This window comes from Nycticebus coucang, chromosome 5, assembly GCF_027406575.1.
Source record: "Nycticebus coucang isolate mNycCou1 chromosome 5, mNycCou1.pri, whole genome shotgun sequence".
In the NCBI taxonomy this organism is placed as follows: domain Eukaryota; kingdom Metazoa; phylum Chordata; class Mammalia; order Primates; family Lorisidae; genus Nycticebus; species Nycticebus coucang.
The window spans coordinates 91,698,540-91,707,635 of NC_069784.1; the positions used below are offsets into that span (position 1 = coordinate 91,698,540).

At 36.3% G+C, this 9,096-nt stretch overlaps 1 long non-coding RNA gene across 1 annotated transcript in view; it reads left to right on the top strand.

The window, feature by feature from the left end:
* The window catches only part of LOC128585790 (uncharacterized), a 69,392-nt gene extending 60,614 nt beyond the window's left edge, over window positions 1–8,778 (top strand). The window contains exon 3 of the long non-coding RNA XR_008380110.1: window positions 8,662–8,778. This is a non-coding gene — a long non-coding RNA (uncharacterized LOC128585790). The remainder of the gene's footprint in view (window positions 1–8,661) is intronic.
* Window positions 8,779–9,096: the final 318 nt, after the last annotated feature.

The window sequence follows — 9,096 nt, forward strand, 5'->3', positions numbered from 1 at the left end:
ACTCCAACAAACAGAATCCAACAACACATCAAAAAAATTATACACCATGACCAAGTGGGATTTATCCTAAGGTCTCAAGGCTGGTTCAATATACCTAAATCTATAAATGTAATTCAACACATAAACAAACTAAAAAATAAGGACCATATGATTCTTTCCATTGATGCAGGAAAAGGTTTTGATAATATCCAGCATCCCTTCATGATTAGAACACTTAAGAAAATCGGTATAGAAGGGACATTCTTTAAACTAATAGAGGCCATCTACAGCAAACCCACAGCCAATATAGTATTGAATGGAGTTAAATTGAAATCATTTCCACTTAGATCAAGAACCAGGTAGGTTTGCCCATTGTCTCCATTGCTCCTTAACATTGTAATGGAAGTTTTAGTCATTGCAATTAGGGAAGAAAAGGCGATCAAGGGTATCCACATAGGGTCAGAAGAGATCAAACTTTCACTCTTCGCAGATGATATGATCGTATATCTGGAAAACTACTACAGATCATATATCTGTTTCTACTACAAAACTTTGAGAAGTGATCAAGGAATATAGCAATGTCTCAGGCTACAAGATCAGCACCCATAAATCTGCAGCCTTTATATATACCAACAATAACCAAGCCGAAAAAAAAGTCAAGGGCTCCATTCCTTTTACAGTAGTGCCCAAGAAGATGAAATATTTGGGAGTATACCTAACAAAGGATGTGAAAGATCTCTACAAAGAGAACTATGAAACTTTAATAAAAGAAATAGCTGGAGATGTTAACAAATGGAAAAACATACCATGCTCATGGCTAGGAAGAATCAACATTGTTAAAATGTCTATACTACCCAAAGCAATATATAATTTTAATGCAATTCCTATTAAAGCTCCATTGTCATATTTTAAAGATCTTACAAAAATAATACTTCATCTTATATGGAATCAGAAAAAACTTTGAATAGCCAAAACATTACTCAGCAATAAAAACACAGCAGGAATCACGCTACCAGACCTGACACTGTACTGTAAATCGATAGTGATCAAAATAGCATGGTATTGGCACAAAAACAGAGAAGTACATGGCTGGAACAGAATAGAGAACCAAGAGATGAATCCAGTTACTTACAGTTATTTGATCTTTGACAAGCCAATTAAAAACATCCAGTGGGGAAAAGATTCCCTATTTAACAAATGATGCTGGGTGAACTGGCTAGCAACCTGTAGAAGATTGAAACTGGACCCACACCTTTCATCATTAACTAAGATAGACTTTCACTAGATAAAAGATTTAAACTTGAGACATGAAACTATAAAAATACTTGAAGAAAGTGCAGGGAAAACTCTTGAAGGAATCAGCCTGGGTGAATATTTTATGAGGAGGACTCCCCAGGCAATTGAAGCAGTATAAAAAATACACTACTGTAATCTGATCAAACTAAAAAGCTTCTGCACAGCCAACAACATAGTAAGTAAAGCAAGCATACAGCCCTCAGAATGGGAGAAAATATTTGCAGGTTATACCTCCGATGAAGGTCTAATAACCAGAATCCACAGAGAACTCAAAAGTATCAACAAGAAAAGAACATGTGATCCCATCTCAGGGTGGCCAAGGGACTTGACAAGAAACTTCTCTAAAGAAGACAGACACACGATCTACAAACACATGAAGAAAAGCTCATCATCCTTAATCATCAGAGAAATGTAAATCAAAACTACTTTGAGATATCACCTAACCCCAGTAAGAGTAGCCCACATAACAAAATCCCAAAACCAGAGATGTTGGCATGGATGTGGAGAAAAGGGCACACTTCTACACTGCTGGTGGGAATGCACACTAATATGTTGCTTCTGGAAGGATGTTTGGAGAAAACTTAGAGACTTAAAAATAGACCTGTCATTCGATCCTATAATTCCTTTACTAGGTTTATACCAAGAAGACTAAAAATCACAATATAACAAAGACATCCGTACCAGAATGTTTATTGCAGCCCAATTCATAGTTACTAAGTTATGGAAGAAGCCCAAGTGCCCATTGACCCACAAATGGACTAGCAAATAGTCGTACATGTATACCATGGAATATTATGCTGCCTTAAAGAAAGATGGAGACTTTACCTCTTTCATGTTTACATGGGTGGAGCTGGAACATATTCTTCTTAGCAAAGTATCTCAGGAATGGAAGAAAAAGCATCCAATGTACTCAGCCCTACTATGAAGCTAAATTATAGCTTTCACATGAAGGCTATAACCCAACTATAGCACAAGACTAAGAGGAAAGGGCCAAGGAAGGGGAATGGAGGGGGCAGTTTAGGGTGGAGAGAGGGTAATAGGTGGGGCCACACCTACAGTGCATCTTAGAATGGGTACAGGCAAAACTTACTAAAGGCAGAATACAAAAGTCTACATACAATAACTAAGAAAATGCCATGAAGGCTACATTGAACAGTTTGATGAGAATATTTCAGATTGTATATGGAACCAGCACATTGTACCCCTTGATTGCACTAATGTACATAGCTATGATTTAACAATAAAAAAATTAAAACCAAGCATAAAAAAATAAATAAAAGTTATTTTGAAACACAGTATATTATTAACAGTAGTCACCATGATACCAGATTTTTCTCTTTCTCCTGGGTTCTTGGTATCTGGAATTAAAGAATGAATTCACAGACCACAGGCAAGCAGAAACTGATAGAGGGGTAGCTTCCAAAATGATGGAAGGAAGGGTTCCTAAGCAGATTGCCATTGCAGCTCAGCAGGACTGGGCTTTTATGCCTTATCTGCCTGCCCAAACCTGCTGGCAAACACTAATTAGATCCTTCAAACCTAGCTGCCTTACACTGATTGTTTTCTTTAAACTTAAACAGACCAGCCTCTGTTGATTGGCCCTTTAATTGTGCTGATCTTTTTTCTGCCCTGGCATTGCCCTGCCTAGCAACAGCCAGTCAACAATGGCTACACAAGTCACCCACAAAGGAGCCCCTTCTAACTCCTATCTACAATGCTGTGCCCTGAACACTAGCCACTATTTCTACTATCTAACTAAAACTTGGTACCCATTTACCAATGTCTCTCCTTTCCGCATCCACCCTGCACCCCCAGACATTCTACCCTCTACTTCTATGAGTTTGACTTTTCCCCTCCGTTTTTGCTTTTTTGTTGTGTGAGAATGTTGTGGGTTGTAGAAATGTTTCTAGATAGCAGTTAATTGCAGTTTCAGAAGTTTCCTCTGTTTGCATGAGTTTTCATGTTAATTTTTCAACTTGAAATTTCCACACATTAATGTATGAATTCAAACTTCACAACCAGGGTAGCATGGTCTTAGGGATTGACTGTCTCCTACTAGACCCTATCCGTGTGACATCTGCCTCCTCTGCTTCTTGTTTATCTCTGGTGGAGGTAAGCTTCCCTTGTAGATTTCCTACACTAATGGACATTTTCAATGTCATTGCACTCAGACGCAGCCTTTCGAGATCTCTGGCTTTTTATGCAGTGTCTTATATCTGACTTTTTATTTTGCACAAGTCCAGGGTTACTCTGTTTCCATGTGAGAGGTAAACTTCCTTGGGCCAATCTCCAAGCCCCTTCAACCAGCTTGCAGTATAGGCTTATGTGTTCTGTATCCTGGCTTTGACGCTTCACTTCACTTTTAGAGACTTCTGTTATTTATTTCAAGCTTGATGATATTTTAAATCTTGGTATGTTTCATAATTCCCATATTTTTGTTGCCAAGGGATGAGAAATGGGATAAAGTATATTGATTTAAATTGCTAAATTGCTACAACTGGAGTTAGATTTTGGAGGATGAGAATGTAAAAGAATTTGAAGACTTTGTCAGGAACGTCTTGACAGAGTAAACATCTGAGGTAATGGTAGAAGTATAGGACTAGATCTAATTTTCCTAGAAAGGGTGGAGAGTTAGGGAACATGGCAGAAGAGAAAGCCTTGGTGCTATGTGGACATGTAAGAGCCAGTAGAGGAAGAGGCGTTGCTGAGGGAGGCAGGTGAGGCATCTGGACAGAAGAGAAACAGGAGACTTGGGAAACTGATGCCACAAAAACTGCACCAGGAGGGGACTCCAAGAAATTCGGGCGTATTTATAAATGTAAAGGAGCACAACAGGGAAAAACTCACTGGATTTGGCACTTTCATAGTTGTTAGCATTTTTCTCCTTCTGAGTTGATGGCAAGCCCATCAGGTTGCTCAGAGACCTTGGAGCCGTCTCTGACTTACTACCTTTTCTCACAAGATCGATATCCAGTTCATCAGGAAATTCTGTTTGCTTGGCCTTTGAGACATATCTGTACTTTGACTACTTCCCACCACTTCTCCTTTAAAATTGCCTGAGAATCTCCCTCTATTTCCAACAATTTCAATATTGGTTACCATGTCCTATTGTTATTCCGTAACAGTTCTTACCTCCAGCACAGGAGATAGTGTCCTCATTTATTACTATGATGGCTCCCTATCTGTCTCCTCTCGTTAGAATACGTATTTCATGAGGGCAAGGTTTACTGCTGTGTTCCAAGGGCTGGGAGCAACAGTACCTGGCACACGAGACAATAATTGTTGAATGAATAAATTGCAGTTTTTTTGGGTGTTTGAGTAAACTTTGACTTGGGTTTATAGTTGGAGCTATATGTTTAAGGGATATACAACACATTCAATTCTACTAGGAATATAAGCAATATTTTAGTAAAAATAATTTAACCTCATATTTTAAGAATTCTATGCTTAAGAATTGTTGCATCCTCCAAATCCTAGAAATTAAAGCTCACACATTACCACCAAGAATAATTTTTACCTAATTTTTACCTAATAATTTGTACCTGATTTTACTTAATTAGGTACAAACCCTAATTAAAGATTTTAGTCAAAATTATAAGCATTTCTTCTGCACAAAGTGCTTACTCAGAATTTTCAGTTTTCAAAAAAATGCATAGATTCAGGAATGTCCTTTAGGTGAGAGCAAATTGTACTCCAGAAGAAACAGTCTGGAATCCAAGAATCCCTCAAATTCAAAATCTTGAAAATATAATTCCCCCCAAATAATTATTTAAAAGTTATAAATTTATATTTTTTAAAATGAGGTCTATTAAGAAACATAAAACATGGCATAATAGTACATAGGCCACTTTACACAATACCATAGGCAGTAATAACCTATACATTTTTGCAAGAATAAACACTCAGGCATATTAATGACAGTTGCATGGGTGTAACAATTACGAACAGACAAACTGTATTCACAAGAAGTAGGTCAAATCAAAATGTATAAACATATATCATTATGGTTGGTAATTATGTGCACCCAGCTTTATTGTTATAACTTCGGTCATCTGAAATATCATGACAGATAACTTAAGTCTTAATAAGAGCAATCCAGAACCACAATTGGTCACCGTGGGTCACCACTGTGTATGAGGTTGCCCAAAAAGCAGAGATCTCAAGAAATTTTACCTTTCACAAATTCAGACATACATACAAACATTTTTTTATTTATTGAGGAAGTTTCAGAATTTTTATGTTACACACACAATGCTTAAACATAAAGTCAGTTTTTTGATAATACACTTTTGTGGAGCCAAATTTATGTAAAAATGAATAAAATGAATTCGAATTTTCCAAAAGGCTCTAACAATTTATACCTCCAGTATGGGCGATGGTGTGAAGATGAAGTACACAGCATAGTGAATTGGCATTGTGTGTGAAGAGGCAGAAGTCGTATACTATTGACTAATTTGACTTGGGAGAGTTCTTATATTTTTTCACCTGGGTTTTTATTTCTATGATTTTCAAAACCCTCTCTATACCTGTATGTGGAGAGAGTGGCTGTGGGCTACAAATGTAAGTGTATGCCGTCCACTTGAAAGTCTGGTTATTGCCTAGCCATTGCAATGAAGTGGTTTTCTGCTTTTACAGCACCAACACTTATTAGCTTTTAAACTTTTATCTTACACTATTAAATAGCCTCATGCACTTAACTTATCATAGTCTTTTTTTTTGCAGGGGAACAGTTTTGTAGATCTCGTCCAATGTGTTGTGAGGTATACAGCAAGAAGAAATGATACTCAGCTTCCCCAATACCAGATCTTTATTAGTTGGTGCTCTCTAGAGAGGTAGAACCACTAGAATATGTATATGGAGGAGCAGATTTATTAGAAGAATTGGCTCACATCATTACGGTGATGGCCAAGAAGTCCTGGACAGGCGTCTGCAAGCTGGAGACACTGGGCTGCCAGCAGTGTGGCTCAGTCTAAGACTGAAGAGCTCAGGCTGGGGAAGCCAAGGGTGTCTGTCACTCTGGGTCTGATGGAAAAAGCTTTAGCTCCCTGTCTCTCTGCTTTCCCCTCCCCTCATCTCCCTCCCTCTCTCCTTCCCTCCCTCTCTCTGCTCTCCCTTTCCCCCACTTCCCTCCCCCTCTCTCTCCCTCTTTCTACTCTCTCCTTCCCCGTCTCCTTCCCTCTCTCCCTCCCTCTCTCTGCTCTTCCCTTCCCCCACTCCCCACTGTGTACTAGGTCATTAACTGTCCTCATATGAGAATTGAGTACATGGGATTCATGCTTCTCTATTCTTGTGCTGCTTTACTAAGAATAATGCATTCCACTTCCATGCAGGCTAATACAAAGGAGGTAAAGTCTCCATCTTTTTAAATGCAATTTTCTTTTTCTTTATAAGTTTTACTAATCTTTTAAAATTCCTGTGAACCAATTTTGATAAAGATTGAATATTAAAATTGATTTTAAAATTTTGGAAGAAAAATACAGAATGCTTTGTTGACTAAAGGCAAACTAGTCTGAAAATGGCCTGAAAAGAACTTTGCCTTTCTCCTCCTCCAGTTTCTTCTTCTTCCCGCTCCTCATCCCCTTGTCCTTTTGGCTTCCTTCATTTTCCGTTCTCTTTCTCTTCTTTTAATCCTTTTCCTTTAAAGAATATATTTAACTGAATGTAGTGAACTGTGTTTCAATTTAACAATTCGTCATTTTGTACTTTTTATTGCATTTTTTTCTCCATAAAAAATTTAAAGTAAATTTAGCCTGGAAATAAAGATTAAATTATCCCTCTTCCTTGATATTTAGTAAAGGTCAACAAAATAAGCATACCCAGTTGCTTTTGATATAATTTGATTATAGTAGTAAGCAGAGGTGCTAAAACTTACAGTTAACATAGTCACTTATAACAAACATTCAGTTTCATTTTTATGAGAAATAAAAAATCAAACAGAATGGTGGATCTTTGTATTACATAGTAGAGTGAGAACATATTTTTAGATATATTTTCAAAGTATAAATATGGAAAACACTTGTTAAATTTAATATAATTACATGATAATTTTCATAATTATGCTCTTCATCCAACTGTGGTGATTATGTTGTGGGAAACAGATAATTCTATTAACAATTGCCAAATTCTCTTATTTAATGATACCGGAATAATGCTAACAATTATTCTCTTGCATTGTTCAATTTTTTTGTAATTCAAAATAGTGATCTTTTTGCCAAAACAATTAAAAAGCATAGACTAAGGATATATTTTATGAGAGAGAAAAGATCAGCTTTTTGTAGTCTCGATTCCTTTCTTCCTGTCTTATTTTGCTGACAGTGAAATGGAAGCATAGTGGGAAGTGGTAGTTGAAAACACTTAATTTTTAGAAATTCATATTTCAAAGATCATATTAATTAATACAAGTGAGTTCATGTTATTCCAGGACATCCATCTCCCAATAAGTCGATCTCCCTTAATCTAGAAAGGGGCTGCTCTTTAATGTTGTATGGGGATAATCGTCATAAGTCCATTATGCACTCTAGCTCCTCTTTGAACCTGCTTTTCCCTTTGTCATATGAGAATTGTACACAACAGATTTAAAAAAACGCAACAAGGTCACTTACTAGTCCTATAACTTGTTCACATGCAAATATTTGCTGATGAATTTGAAGAAAAGGCAGAATTGACCTTTAACATGAAACTCTGATTGAGACCAAACCGTAAACAAAAACCATGGTGTATTGTCTGTTATTTTTATCAACATTATGTAAATCCATTAACTATAATACTTTAGTCCTTAAGCCTTTTATATTATAATTTAGTCATCTGTGTTATTTATTTTATTTTGTCATCCTCATATCTATTTCTCTTATCATAGATATTAAAAATAATGAATCTTAAGTGATGCTTATAATCTACATATGACCAAAGTAAAAGGAAACAAATCTCAGAAACAGAAAACACCTTTTGGGATAAAAATATATTTTTCATACCATTTTTGGGGTGGATATATATTTTTTATTATTGTTTTATATCTTCTTGCTTTAATGTAGTCTATGTTTATAATTTTTCTTTGTGACGTTATAGAAAATAAACAGCTTGTGTGTTTTCTATGTTTCAGTTTAATTGCTCCTATCAGCTTTGCTACAAAAGAATAATCTTAGGAAGTGAAACTTCAGGCTTGTTCTAATTTCTTTTTATTTTCCCTCTGTGTAAATCTGAGGCACAACCCAACAAATAGTACAAAATGATTTCTCTTTTTCCTGAACCTCATCATGGCACATTCACGAAATGGCGTATTTAACGTTCTATTGTTATTTCCACAATGTATTTTGTTAATCAAAGATTTTACTGGTTATATTTTGCCATTGAACTTTTAATTATTTTGCTTCCCAAACCCCAATCCAGATTTCCCATTTGAAAAGGGTAAGACTGAATACTTCTGCTAGAGTGCTTGGAAATGGCTGAGCATGTTTGATAGCCCGTGTGGCTCAAGTTTTGTAACTTTCCACACTTAAAATCAACTCACTTCCTGGAATTAAAAAAAAAAAAAAATGTCAGAAAACGAAGCTGCTGTTCAGGTTCTGCTCTTTGAACATCAATAGTCAGGTAAAAAAACTTTATAAGTTTATATAAATATAACGATACTTTGTTATTTTAAGCATGAGCAATTCGTGTAACAAAAAGCACAGTTTATCCAATCATGTAGTTAACTTTTTACTGACAGCCCTGCTCTGTGGATAGTAGGCCTGGACTCTGCCTGTAAGGAACCCTCAGTATGGCAGAGATCACAAGATATGCACATGAACAGTTGCAAAGCAAGTAAATAATGGTATTCATGAT